The following is a 15,057-nucleotide window of genomic DNA, read 5'->3' on the forward strand; positions in this document are numbered from 1 at the left end:
ATCAATGAACTTCAGGGGTCACTTCTACACTGGGCACTTAACCTTTGGTTAATTCAGAGCATAATGCATCAGGCTGAAGCTGCTGTGGCACACTGGTATTCAGATGGTCCAGCTAGCCAAGATCCTGCCAGTCCCACTGCACTACTATTCCCCACTGACCCCACTGTGCACTTGGCTGTCATGGCTGCATTTACTGATGTCATAATGACAGGTGGGTATTAAGGAGGTGATGGAGTAGCCCCTCCTTCTAGCAACAGCTATTATCAGTATGTTTTCAAAAGATGAATAGGCAAAACTTTCTTTTGGGAGAAAGTAACTTGAGTCCTCCCCTGTAAAGCTTGTTTTTCTATATATTTAATATAGGATATTAGGCATGTGCAATTGATACAAAAAGTTTCAAAAGTCATTACAAAATGGGGGAGGGGACACTTCATTTCTAAAGTGTTTGTAAAGTATCATTAGTGAAAAATTTGGTACTAAAATGAGAGTAAATCGAGTACCTAGAGAAGTCAGATCTGGCCATGATGGCCCATGCCTTAGTTACCTGTAGACTGGATTATTGCAATGCGCTCTACGTGGGGCTGCCCTTGAGGATGGCCTGGAAACTGCAACTGGTCCAGCGCTCGGCAGCCAGGCTACTAACTGGGGCGAATTACCTAGTACTGTACCTAGTCCCTAGTACTGTAACGAGACAACTGTTCTGGGTATCTACCTCTCCCCTAATTATAGCTCACACTACTCACACTTTTTGGCCCAGTTCGTTTTAGGAGTCAACCCAGGATTTTATCAAAGTATGTTTTTTGTATATGCAATCTTATCTGTTTTTATCAATTTGTTTTTATATTGATGAGTTTTATATGGTCTGTTTCGCCTGGGCGTAGCCCCATGTAAGCCACCCCAAGACCCTCTGGGGAGATGGGGCGGGGTATAAAAATAAAGTTATGTTATTATTATTATTATTATTATTATTATTATTATTATTATTATTACTTTTTTGTTATAGAAATTGCGCACAGGGGGAGCTTCTGGGACTCCTTTCTCCATCAGTTTTACAACTATTTGGGTGAAACTGGTTACAATTTCAGAACATTTCACTTATTCACAGAGATTTGGGGAATTTTCAAAGTTTTTCTAAACAACATTTTTAATAATAAATATATATGTTCCTAGTTTGAAAGTGTTATTTCCTGTTTAATGGTGTAGTTCTTACTCTGAAAGTAGTTGTTTTACTCACTTTGTTTGTGTGGCACAAACTATGTTGAATTTGTTGAGACTCGATGATGATATTCACTGAAAAAAATATTGCGTTATAGCACAATGTCCCTCCCGCAAAGACAAAGTTTTTGCAGTTTAATAAATTTGTGTTTTTTATGATAGAACGAATTAGGAAATGACATTTATAACCCAGGAACAAAAATCGTAGTGTAGAATATTAACCCCCAATTGATTGGAACTCTGGTTGGTTATGGAGGGGCAAATCTCTCTCTCCCCTATCCTGATTGGGGCTTTCTGATGTAGTTTAGGGCAGGACCATTTGAATTCTCTGGAATAGGGCTCCTCACCTTCTCAAACTACATTTCCCAGAGTTCTCTGCTTCTTCTCAGGGAACTCTGCTTTCTCCCTCCTTTCCCTCTCCTAATGGTGAGAGGCCATTAATATATAGAGGAATGGCAGCCTTTTTGACTTTGCATTGCTTGTTTGCCATGAAAATGAAGCTGACTTTTAGAGGGAGCCTTCCAAGATTTGCAAAGTACAAATGAAAATGAAAATGTGGGTAGGTTTCAATTCTAAAGTTTTTGGCGCAGGCCACACTCACCTGTCGGATATTGTTTCAGATGTACAGATTTAATTAATGTTCTTACAACTTCCAAAACTTCCAAAAGTTTTGCAAATTCCTACAAGATATTCTTTACTGTAAGCTAATCTCATGGGTAAGAACTTGTTACGACCTATGGATAAGTCAAGCTTAAAACAGGAGCATGTACTAAGGGATATAAGAAATGAAGCAATTCTGGTGGATGTAACACAAATTTCCAGTTGGTATAACTGTTCATGTTCATTATAAAAGTTGGATGGATGATGGATGAGGAGATACCCAACTGTGGCTGTGTGATGTGTGAGAGGCTTGCTTCGAAGCACTTGCACTTCTTACAAAGTGAACTCAGAGGGGGCAAAGAGCACCAAGCCAAGATCAGGCCACCAGGCAGGAAGTTAGGAGAGTGGATCATTGAAAAGCAACCCAGCAAATTCCTCCTGGCTTGAGGCACCCAGAGACTTCAGGGCCTTTTTGGCAGCCTTGGCTTCCTCCTTCCATATCTCCTGGGCTGAGCAAGCTGACCTCTGTGTGGTCAACTAGTAGGAGTTTGCTGGATTTCTTTTTAATTACTTGTTCCCTCCACACACACACACACCCCAGACCACAGAAGCCTGTAGGTCCCTATATACATGAATGTTCCAGGAGTAAATAGACTGTAACCACCCAGAGCAATTGCTGAGTGCTGTGGAAACCAGCATTCATCTATGGATAATCTGACCCAGGTTTGAGGAGTAAATTTTCTTACTTATATTTGAGTATATGGGGGTAATTCTCACATCAACAATATTTTTCATCAGTTCTATCTGTAGAAGAAATAGGATTGATGGATCCATGATTTTCTGCATCAGCACCAAACTCTTAACTCCTTTTGGTTGGCATTACATTAGTTGCTACCCAATATTATAGCAGACTCTGATTTCAGTTTGAAATGGTGGATTTTGGCTAAAAGATCAATAAAAACCTTTCAATCTCTCATACTTCCTGATGTCACTGACTGGTAAGAAATCAGCTTTTCTTATAGCCTGCATTTTAATAGCAGCAGTGAGTTTCCCTTAACTTTTTAATCATGGCAGAACTGCTCAAGCACTGTATACATTGTTCTTCAGACATCAGATTGCTATCACTTCTATATTTTAGTAAAATGCCATGGCATAGGTACATCTTTCAGTTAAAGGTTTGGACTACATCCCTCTTTGCAATTTATTATACATCTTGTTAGACTCTCTTCCAATAAGTTGTGCTGCAGCAGCCCCACCATACAAACCATATGCTAGTCTACAGCAATGTAACAATGTAAATAGGCTGGGCTGTGGCGCAGGCTGAATAGCAGCCAGCTGCAACAAATCACTCTGACCAAGAGGTCATGAGTTCGAAGCCAGTCTGTGCCTGCGTCTGTCTCTGTCTCTGTTCTATGTTATGGCATTGAATGTTTGCCTTATATGTATGCAATGTGATCCGCCCTGAGTCCCCTTCGGGGTGAGAAGGGAGGAATATAAATACTGTAAATAAATAAATAAATAAACTGAGGGGGTGGCAAGAGTTTTTCAGCTGCTCAAATAGCTGAAACACTCAGCTGATTCCTCCCCTCATTGCTTCTGCCATAGAATCATAGAATCATAGAATAGTAGAGTTGGAAGAGACCTCAAGGGCCATCTAGTCCAACCCCCCGCTAAGAAGCAGGAAATTGCATTCAAAGCACCCCCGACAGATGGCCATCCAGCCTCTGCTTAAAAGCCTCCAAAGAAGGAGCCTCCACCACGGCCCGGGGGAGAGAGTTCCACTGCCGAACAGCCCTCACAGTGAGGAAGTTCTTCCTGATGTTCAGGTGGAATCTCCTTTCCTGTAGTTTGAAGCCATTGTTCCGTGTCCTAGTCTGCAGGGCAGCAGAAAATAAGCTTGCTCCCTCCTCCCTATGACTTCCCCTCACATATTTGTACATGGCTATCATGTCTCCTCTCAGCCTTCTCTTCTGCAGGCTAAACATGCCCAGCTCTTTAAGCCTCTCCTCATAGGGCTTGTTCTCCAGACCCTTAATCATTTTAGTCGCCCTCCTCTGGACGCTTTCCAGCTTGTCAACATCTCCCTTCAACTGTGGTGCCCAAAATTGGACACAGTATTCCAGGTGTGGTCTGACCAAGGCAGAATAGAGGGGGAGCATGACTTCCCTGGATCTAGACGTTATTCCCCTATTGATGCAGGCCAAAATCCCATTGGCTTTTTTAGCTGCCGCATCACATTGTAGGCTCATGTTTAACTTGTTGTCCACGAGGACTCCAAGATCTTTTTCGCACACACTGCTGTCAAGCCAGGCGTCCCCCATTCTGTATCTTTGATTTCCATTTTTTCTGCCGAAGTGAAGTATCTTGCATTTGTCCCTGTTGAACTTCATTTTGTTAGTTTCGGCCCATCTCTCTAGTCTGTCAAGATCGTTTTGAATTCTGCTCCTGTCTTCTGGAGTGTTAGCTATCCCTCCGAGTTTGGTGTCATCTGCAAACTTGATGATCGTGCCTTCTAACCCTTCGTCTAAGTCGTTAATAAAGATGTTGAACAGAACCGGGCCCAGGACGGAGCCCTGCGGCACTCCACTTGTCACTTCTTTCCATGATGAAGACGACGCATTGGTGAGCACCCTTTGGGTTCGTTCGCTTAGCCAATTACAGATCCACCTAACCGTAGTTTTGTCTAGCCCACATTTTACTAGTTTGTTTGCCAGAAGGTCGTGGGGGACTTTGTCGAAGGCCTTACTGAAATCTAGATATGCTACATCCACGGCATTCCCTGTATCGACCCAACTCGTAACTCTATCGAAAAAAGAGATCAGATTAGTCTGGCATGACTTGTTTTTGGTAAATCCGTGTTGACTATTAGCAATGACCGCATTTGTTTCTAAGTGTTTGCAGACCACTTCCTTAATGATCTTTTCCAGAATCTTGCCTGGTATTGATGTGAGGCTGACCGGACGGTAATTGTTTGGGTCGTTCTTTTTTCCCTTCTTGAAGATAGGGACCACATTCGCCCTCCTCCAATCTGCTGGGACTTCTCCTGTTCTCCAAGAACTCTCGAAGATGATTGCCAGTGGTTCTGAAATAACTTCCGCTAGTTCCTTCAATACTCTTGGATGTAGCTGATCTGGCCCTGGGGACTTGAATTCGTTTAGAGTGGCCAGGTGTTCCTGGACAACTTGTTTCCCTATTTGGGGTTGGATTTCCCCCAATCCTTCGTCCATTCCATGTTGCTGAGGTTGAAGATGGCTTTCTTTTTGTGAGAAGACCGAGGCAAAGAAGGCATTAAGCAGTTCTGCCTTTTCCCTATCCCCTGTCACCATCACCCCATCTACTCCTTGCAGTGGCCCTATCGCCTCCTTTTTCTTCCTTTTTCTACCAACATAAGCAAAAAAACCTTTTTTGTTGTTTTTTATGTCCCTGGCAAGCCTGAGCTCATTTTGCGCTTTAGCCTTGCGAACCTTTTCCCTACAGGAGTTGGCTATACGTTTGAATTCTTCTTTGGTGATTTCTCCCCTTTTCCACTTCTTGTGCATGTCACTTTTGAGCTTTAGCTCAGTTAGAAGTTCTTTGGACATCCATTCTGGCTTCTTTGCACTTGTCTTATTTTTCTTCTTTGTTGGCACTGTTTGCATTTGCGCCTTGAGTATTTCACTTTTGAAAAACTCCCATCCATCCTTAACTCCCTTGTTTTTTAATATCGGCGTCCATGGAATGCCGCTCAGTAATTCCTTCATTTTTTGGAAGTCAGCTCTCTTAAAGTCCAGAATGCGTGTTTGACTTGTCTTAGTTTCAGCATTCCTTTGTATTGCAAACTGCAGGAGCACATGGTCACTTGCCCCTAAGGATCCAACCACTTCAACTGTATTGATCAGGTCTTCCACATTTGTTAAGATTAGATCAAGAGTTGCTGATCCCCTTGTTGCCTCTTCTACCTTCTGGACCATAAAATTATCTGCAAGGCAAGTGAGGAATTTGTTGGACTTTGTACTCTTGGCTGAGTTTGTTTTCCAGCAGATATCGGGATAATTGAAATCGCCCATGACTACTATATCTCTTCTTTGTGCCTGTTTGGTCAGCTGTTGACAGAAGGCTTCATCAAGTCCTTCATCCTGACTCGGAGGTCTGTAGTAGACACCCACGACAAGATCTTTTTGAGTCCCGGTTCCCTTGATTCTTATCCAGATGCTTTCAAGCTGGTTTCCCGGATTACAGTCTTGCATTTCTTCTGCAACGTAACTGTTTTTGACATGTAAAGCTACTCCCCCTCCTCTCCCCTTTGTTCTATTTCTGTGAAAGAGGTTATAGCCCTCCATGGCTACATTCCAGTGATGGGAGTCATCCCACCAGGTTTCAGTGATGCCTATGACATCGTATGTGTGGTGCTGTGCTAGGAGTTGGAGTTCGTCTTGCTTATTTCCCATGCTCTGAGCATTAGTGTAAAGACATGTAAGCCCCTGTGACCTCCCCTCGAACTGTTTATTTGGGATTATTGTGCTCTCTGTACTTGGTCCTTGCTGTGTTTGTGCAGCCCTCCGTTTAGCCTTACGGCGGTTCCCTGTGGTCGTGGGTAATATAGTGTTCGCCAGGCTGTTGTTCCCCTCCCCCAGTGGATTTAGTTTAAAGTGCGCCTGATGAGGTTTGTGAGTCTGTGTGCAAAAAGATGTTTTCCTACTTGTGTGAGATGCACCCCATCGCTTGCCAGTAGTCCATCCTCTTGGAAGAGTAGACCATGGTCAAGGAAGCCAAAATGCTCCTCTTGACACCATTTTCTGAGCCAGTTATTGACCTGTACTATTTTTCCGGCCCTTGTAGAGCCATGTCCTACAACGGGGAGGAGGGATGAAAAGATCACATGTACATTATACAGTTTTAGCTTTGTTCCCAGAGCTCGAAAATCATTTGTGATCTTTTGAAAAGTATGCCTAGCGGTGTCATTGGTACCTACATGAATCAACATAAGGTGGGGAGGGTGATGGGGCTTTAGGAGCCTGCTGAGCCTCTGAGTGATATGGTGTATTTTTGCCCCCGGGAGGCAGCATGTTTCTCGAGCCATCCCATCCGGTCTGGAAATGATGGCTTCCGTTCCTCTAAGGAGGGAGTCACCTACTACCAAGACCTGTTTCCTTTGAGGATTGACAGGGTCCCTTTTGTGCAAGACAGTGTGTATGTCCCCTGAAGAGTGTTCCTGTTGAAGTGAATCATGTAGGTGTAAAGTGTTGTCCTCCTCCTCAACATCCCCAGTGCATTCATCAATGACAATCCATTGAGATACATCCGAGAGCCCATTACTCTCCCAAGGATGTTCCTGTTGCTCCTGGTCTATGATTGGGGATGGAGCATTTGCATGATTACATAAGTGTGACTGTGGTGATGCACTGTCCCTGTCAGGGCTATCCCCTGCGCATTGATCCAGGATGGTCCACTGAGTGGTATCTAAGAAACTGTGGTCCTCCACAAGATGTGTTTCCTGATTGTATGTTAATGATGTAAGAATTTCAAATCTGTTGTGTAAATGCAGCTGAGCAGAGGAGTTCTGCGGAGGCTGCCTGGTCCTGCGTCTCCTTCTATGGGTGACCTCCTTCCAAGCCTGAGGGTTGTCTACCTTTGAGTTGATCTCCCCATAAGGTTCCTGATCATGGTCTTGGTGGTGTTGGTGTGATGCAGGCTGCTGATCTACAGCAGCGTGTTGTGCAGTGTCCAAGAAGAGCTCGAGTGCCTGAATGTCCTTAAGGGTCTTAATACGGTGCTCGAGCTGTTGGATCCTCTGCTCCATCAGAGTCATCTGTTTGCATTTGGAGCAGATGTAGTTGTCTAGTTTTTGTGTGAAAAAGCGGAACATGCCACAGCTGGTGCATGTGATGGGAATGTTTTGCTTTTGTTGCATCTCTTGGTGAGCGTGGTGGCCAAGTGGGATCTTTGTACAGTTAAGTAATATGCACGCACTTTATGTGCAGACTGCAACAAACCACGTCTTTGTGTATTTGTTTATGTTGCTTTGTTTCCTGTATGTACTGCAAAGGATAGTTAGTAAAGGTGCCCTTCTGGGATCAGGCTCTGGCAGAAACTCACACTGGCAAATAAAGCTTTCCCAGAAACTCAATTAACAGGGGACAATGCCTGCTGTCAATCAACTTAAGTACCTGGCTCTCTTTCAACACAACAGCCACACAACAGTTAGACTTTGACCACAGGAGCCAAGCCCAAACTCAGTTTAAAATCTTAGCCAAATCTTAGCCAAATCCTACCTGAAGCCAGGGAGCAAAAATGTCCTCCTGCATGTCCTCAGATCATTTTTCTGGATATGTTTTGTTCTTTGCCCATATAAAAAGTCTTGTGCTCATTGTCAAACATGGCATTTAAGGCACCAGTGAGACACTGAAAGGCCCGTTATTATATCTGTCTCAGTTCTGTGATGCCTTCTTTCATTAAGTGAGCAAGCTAGCTATTTTGAACCTAACTGAAAGTTTGCATCTTGCTGTTTTACTTGACAACTTTTAAAATTGTTTCTTTCTACTTTGTTCACTCTGTAATATTACTCCAACATGTTTTTCACCACTAGCATCAAGTTAAGTCTCCAGGCAATCTGTATCAAGGAAGAATGAGGGGTACATGCAACAACTATAATATATATAGTAAAGCAGAAAGAAACTTTGGTTTGTAATATAAATACGTAATTTAGGCACCTCGTGATCTAAATCAGGAATTTAATGTACAAAGACTAGGAAAGAATAATAGACCAGGTTGAAGTCCAACCAGCTGGCTAAAAGTAAACAAAAAAGATAAGAGGGAACAGTCTCTGTTCTCAAACTTAACTTTTCTATAGAAGCTTCCACAAAAAGAACAGGAAGCCACAGGCAGAATGCCAAACTGTAAGTGTTTGACCTCTGAAGTTGTTTTCAAAGGTAAAGTAGTGATTCTGGAACCTTAATGAAGGAAAGAGAAAATAAACAAATGCTGTGAAAGCTATACATGCATACTAGGCTTGATCGATCCACGAAAAATTTGATTCTAAACTCGTTTCAAAACTAGAGGGGGGCAGCGTTTCGTTTCTGAAGGTATTTCCGAATTTCGCCCCCCAAAAAATTCGAAATTAACAAAAATTCGTTATCTTCAAAATTAATTTGTTAATGGCGGACGCGCATGCGCAATTCCCAAAAACAGCACAGAGGGAGAGGACTTTACAGGACTCTCCCACCCTCATTTTTTGAGTGATCTTCTTCAAACTTGGTACAGTGGTAGAACACATTTAACACTGATAGCTCACCAAAATTTGGAACGTTTCCCTTATCCTCTGATTTTTGGCGAATTTTCATAGCTTTTATAATAAACCATTTTTTAATAATTGCAGAAATCTGGTTTGAAAGTCTTATTTCCTGTTAAATTGGGTTGTCTTTACTGTGAAAGTCATTGTTCTACTTCAGAAACTTTGTTTTTGTGGCTGAAACTTTGTTAAATTGGTGTGTGTGTGATATATACTGTGTATATATATATATAGTCCCTGCATATGTGTGTGTGTGTTTGTGTGTGTGTGTATATAGGTAAAGGTAAAGGTATCCCTTGACGTTAAGTTCAGTCATGTCTGACTCTGGGGGTTGGTGCTCATCTCCATTTCTAAGCCCAAGAGCCAGTGTTGTCCATAGACACCTCCAAGGTCATGTGGCCGGCATGACTACATGGAGTGCCATTACCTTCCCGCCAGAGCGGTACCTATTGATCTACTCACATTGGCATGTTTTCAACCTGCTAGGTTGGCAGAAGCTGGAGCTAACAGCGGGCACTCACTCTGCTCCCGGGATTTGAACCTGGGACCTTTCGGTCTGCAAGTTCAGCAGCTCAGTGCTTTAACACACTTCGCCATCGGGGCTCATGTATATATAATATACATACACATACACACAATGTGGAGAATATGTGGAAAGTTAGATAGATAAGTTGGGAGCCACAGCGAAGGCACCTTCCTGGGAGCAAGGTCTAATAATAATAATAATAATAATAATAATAATAATAATAATAATAATAATAATAATAAATCCCTTACAATATCCAAGATGGCTCACTGCTACAGAATCTTGGGAGGTTTAGTTTGGTATGGTACCATTATTGGCAGAGAAAGCCAAGCTGTAGGAGTTGAAATCCAATCATTTATCCTCCCTATAGAATCAATTTTATATGCATTTTTAGCTACAGAAAAGCTAAAATCAGGACAGTAAAAGAACAACACCCAGAAAATGGGAATTCCAGACAGGAAACAATCAGGGCCAGCTAATACCTCCCAACAAAGGATTCCCCCAGGTAGGAAGCAGCCAGGCTTTGAAGCTGCAAGGCTATTCAATGCTAATCAAGGTGACCAATTGCAACATTCACACTTGCCTCCCACAGACAAGAGTTCTTTCTCCCACCCTGGACCTTCCACAGATATATAAACCCCACTTGCCTAGCTTCGCACAGACGTCAAAACCTCTGAGTATGTCTGCCACAGATGTGGGTGAAACGTCAGGAGAGAATGCTTCTGGCACATGGCCATAGAGCCCGGAATACATACCACAACAGTGTGATCCCGGCCATGAAAGCTTTCGACAACACAACCACAGTATCCATTCAAGTTCATGTAGCGTCGTATGGAGACCTGTATTGGGGGGAGGGAGGGTGCGAATCTGGGCCCCTGGGAGTCGTAGTCCTCCCTCCCTCCCTCCCTCCCCGGGAGCAGCCGAGGACGAGCCTGGCCCACACCCCCTCACATCCCGGGCCTCTTCCTCCTCACCGCCGGGCCCCGCGCCAGCCTCCATCTCTGCGTGTCTCTATAGACCTCTGTCTCTCTTGGTCTCTCCATTCCCGGCTCCATCCGCCGCCTTCCCGCCTCACAGAGAGACACCAGGCCTGAGCTGAGGCGAGGCGGCGGCGGCGGCCATTTCCCCCCTCCGTCTTCCTCCTCCTCCTCGGCCTCCTTCCCCCTCGCCCCCTCCCATTGGCTGAGCCCGTGACGCCCCTTTTGCTGAGGGGCAAAAGGAAAGGGCCTGAATGGTGGGAGTTTGGGTGATTTGCAAAAGCTTTTTTTTCCTAACGAAAAAAACGACGAAATAAGAAAAAATTGCCTCTCGCGATTCGAAACCGCGATATCCAGACGTGTGGACAATCAAGGCCGTATATTGCTTCAAAACTAACGAAAATAACGAATTAATAACGGGTAACGGGGAAATCGAATTATTTGAGCAAGCCTAATGCATACTGACTTTGGTCCTTCAAAGTACTCTGCCTAGTATGACTAGACCAGAAGACACAAATAATGTTTGCTGATAGGACTTCCTAGAATGAGTGAAACCACTTTATTTACTCAGCTTTCACTGAATGCCAGTGTAATAGGTAGTATAATAGTAGTATTATAGTAAAAGTATTCTCTAAACAGATAGCTAACTGTTATGTTGAATTAATGTAGTGAATGTAAATGGATTACAATTCTAAACTAGGGGTGCAGCTACATTGTACAATTATTGACACCACCTTAATCACTATGTTTTTCCTCATGGAGGCCTGATGAGAGAAAGAAAAGAGGAGGAAGGGGGGTGACTCAGTTTTCACAGGCCTCCCTAAAAAGGAGACATTCAAGATGATACCCTACCTGTGAGCAGACTTTCTGCTCTTTTAGCCAAGCAGCTGGAAATAGGAGGAAGATCACTCTACACTCATCCTCCTGGCCATTTTCAGTTTAACAACATTTAACTGCCTTGACTTATGGAATCATGATAGTTGTCATTTTACAAAGTCTTTGGCATTCTCTGACAAAGTGTTGGTGCCTTGCCAAACTACAAGCCCCAGGATTCTAAGGCATTAGGCTATGGCAGTTAAGATGCTGTCAAACTGCAGTATTTCTACAGTGTAGATGCAACCTTTGAGGGTGCTGCAAGATCATGCTGGCTGAGTGCTGAATTGATCTTGCAGAGGACTGAATTGGTCATTGACAGAGGCTGCTGAAACAAGGGCAAGGGCAACAAGTTACCTGATCCTGTCCTAGGTGACCTGAAAGTGGAGCAGCATGCTATTCATTCTGTATGTTTATAATAATGTAGAGTGCAGGATGGCACTGAATACATTTCTGGAACAATACATGCACTTCTGAACCTCAAGAACATGATCTTTACGAATGCACATGTAAGGTAGTGGCAGCAAGGCACATTTCCACACAGGCTATTATTTCATTGAGAAAAAATAAAACACTCCATTGGGTAGAAACAGAATCAAATGGCCTTAAAATGATAAGTGCTAAACTTTGCAGGGAAGGAATGAAATGATCATCAACACAGAAAATACCTTTGGATTATGGTCTCCTGTTTTAACAGTAACTCCCATTGCAAAGATAAGAAAAATTGAATCAAGCAACTTTGTGACCCTAAGTGCAACACAGTGGGGTGAGAATTTACAGTCACAGAGGTATCTCTCCCTTTCCCTCTCTCATTCTCACTATGTGTGTTGCGCGCGCACACACACACACACACTTACATAAAGAGAACATAAGAACTGAAGTTAACAAGAAGGTTGGCTGTCAAAATTCTATTCTATTATTTTTTTTAGATCTTTCCATTCCTTTGTTACCTACTCTATGCCAAGCAAAGCCGTATTATCCTGGAGGTCATATACCCAATTTTCAATTTTAAGTACAATCCTGACAACCAAAGCAATTCTCAGTCCCATTCAACAAGTCTACATTGTAATTAATTCAGAGAAATGTAAAGATAAGAACTAAGATCTATCAATCTTATAAGGACAATAAAAAGGTAAAGTAAGGTAAAGGTTTCCCCTGACATTAAGTCCAGTTGTGACCGACTCTGGGGATTGGTGATCATCTCCATTTCTAAGCCGAAGAGCCGCTGTTGTCCGTAAACACCTCCAAGGTCATGTGGCTGGCATGACTGAATGGAACGCTGTTACCTTCCCGTCGGAGTGGTACCTATTGATCTACTCACATTTGCATGTTTTTGAACTGCTAGGTTGGCAGGAGCTAGGGCTAACAGTGGGCGCTCATTCTGCTCCCGGGATTTGAACCTGGGACCTTTTGGTCCACAAGTTCAGCAGCTCAGCGCTTTAACACACTGTGCCACCAGGGCCCCCCATAAGGACCATAGCTTGCCTTATTTCCCCTGTAATCAGTTCCACTTTACTAGAATTGATCAATACAGATATTTCTGCTACATATGTGTGCAAAAACCTCTTAAACGCAAACATTTGCATCTGCTTGTGATGTCACAATTGTCTCCTTGTAGTGCCTCCACTACATCAGGCTTTGTCACACTTTGTGTATAAGTGACAAAGCAATGAATCACAGATAATAGCTAGCAGCAATTTCTGCTGCCTTTTTCAGTTGCCTGCCAGGCTTCAGCCAAATTTCATATAGGCTACTTTTAAAAAAGACAAGACAAGAAATATATCAAGCTGCTTTCCATATGCAATACAGTCCCATTCAGAATGAATGCTTCATTCCAACAAAAGCTGTCATGCAGAATCATTTTGGGACTTTGAGGGCCCTTTCACACAGCCATATAACCCAGAATATCATGGCAGAATAACCCACAATATCTGGTTTGAACTGGAATATCAGAGTCCATACTGCCATATATCCCAGTTCAAAGCTGATCATGTGGTGTTTTATTCAGCTGTGTGGAAGGAACAAAAATACTCATTTGACACAACTTCCATGAGATCAGTTTGAGTGCTACGCTGAGAGTCAGAACATCTACATTCCAGTCCCAATTCAGCCATTAAGCTCATTCAATCATTTTGGGACAACCCACCCTCTCCATCCAGCTTTCCTCACATGGTTGATGTGTGGATAAAATGGAGTTGGACAAGAGTATCATGTCAACCATCTTTTAACTCCTTTGTTACCTGCTCTCTGCCAGGGAGAACTGCATTATCCTGCAGGTCAAGTAATTCTCAATTTTAAGTATTATCCTGGAGACCAAAGCAATTCTCAGTCCCAACAGGCCCTGATGGCATGAACTCCCAGCTAGTAACAACAGCCGGGACCATAGAATTTCATATAAACATCTTTATACAAAAATAAAACAAAATAAAGAAAAATGATAGGTGACATCCTTTCCAGTCTCAGATAAAAAGACTCCTTCAAATCACACAACAATTGACTAGAAGAGTTACTTCTGATACGGCAGTGTAAAAGAAAAATAATAAGACGCGAAGATTCCTCACTTTCAAGCATTGTGACCTTTCCATAGTTCAGATCTTAAATAATAAATTGAGAGAAATACATTGAAGAATTCATTTGCATATTAAGTTTTCATATTTCATGGTAACAGTATTGGAAGCAAAGCGGCATCAACAGTTGTACAAAGTTATTAGTTAAAAGGGAATTCTAGACAGCAGACCTGCTCGTTTGATTCACCTCTATGATTCTTTATTTGTACCCAAAGCATTTTTTTCTTTGTCCCTTCCTGCAGATGTCACACACGTATACACACATCCTTCCAAAAGTTAGTCCCTTGTCTTCCTTTGTTTGGGATGGCAACATCCAAAGCTACTGCCTCAAGATGACTTATATCCATACATGAGGCAGAATTTCTGGGATCCCCTAATGAAATTTAGCTAATCTTTTATCTATCTGTTATCCTATCCCGAAATGGATTTCCTGAAATAACATGTGTAATTTTTTTTTCCTTTTTAATGTTAAAAAGGCATCCTGAATATTTTCTACTGATTTCTACCAAAAGCTAATATTGCAACGCCCTCTTCTTGAAAGCTAAGGGTAAAGGTTTTCTCCTGACATTAAGTCCTGGGGGTTAGTACTCGTCTCCATTTCTAAGCCGAAGAGCTAGCGTTGTCCGTAGACACCTCCAAGGTCATGTGGTCAGCATGACTGCATGGAGCGCTGTTACCTTCCTGCCAGAGCAGTAGCTATTGGTCTACTTACATTTGCATGATTTTGAACTGCTAGGTTAGCAGAAGTTGGAGCTAAGAGTGGGAGCTCACCCCGCTCTCCGGATTTTAATCGCAGACTTTTCAGTCAGCAAGTTCATCAGCTCAGTGATTTAATCCGCTGTGCCATCAGGGGCTCCACATTGCTTGATATAGATATAGATACTGATGTAGAAATATTTGGTATCTACTTGATATACAGACCAAATATTTCTACAAACAAATGTTATTATATAATCTACTGGTGTGTCTATTCAGCATTGTCCAGGTGTCAGAGGGGTCACTGTCCCCTTGCTTGCATCCCTTCTTTTTCTT

At 42.8% G+C, this 15,057-nt stretch overlaps 1 protein-coding gene across 3 annotated transcripts in view; it reads right to left on the minus strand.

Annotated features, from left to right (window-relative positions):
* The window catches only part of adgrv1 (adhesion G protein-coupled receptor V1), a 328,646-nt gene that overhangs the window by 132,601 nt on the left and 180,988 nt on the right, over positions 1-15,057 (minus strand). The window lies entirely within an intron of this gene.

Source organism: Anolis carolinensis, chromosome 2 (assembly GCF_035594765.1).
Source record: "Anolis carolinensis isolate JA03-04 chromosome 2, rAnoCar3.1.pri, whole genome shotgun sequence".
In the NCBI taxonomy this organism is placed as follows: domain Eukaryota; kingdom Metazoa; phylum Chordata; class Lepidosauria; order Squamata; family Dactyloidae; genus Anolis; species Anolis carolinensis.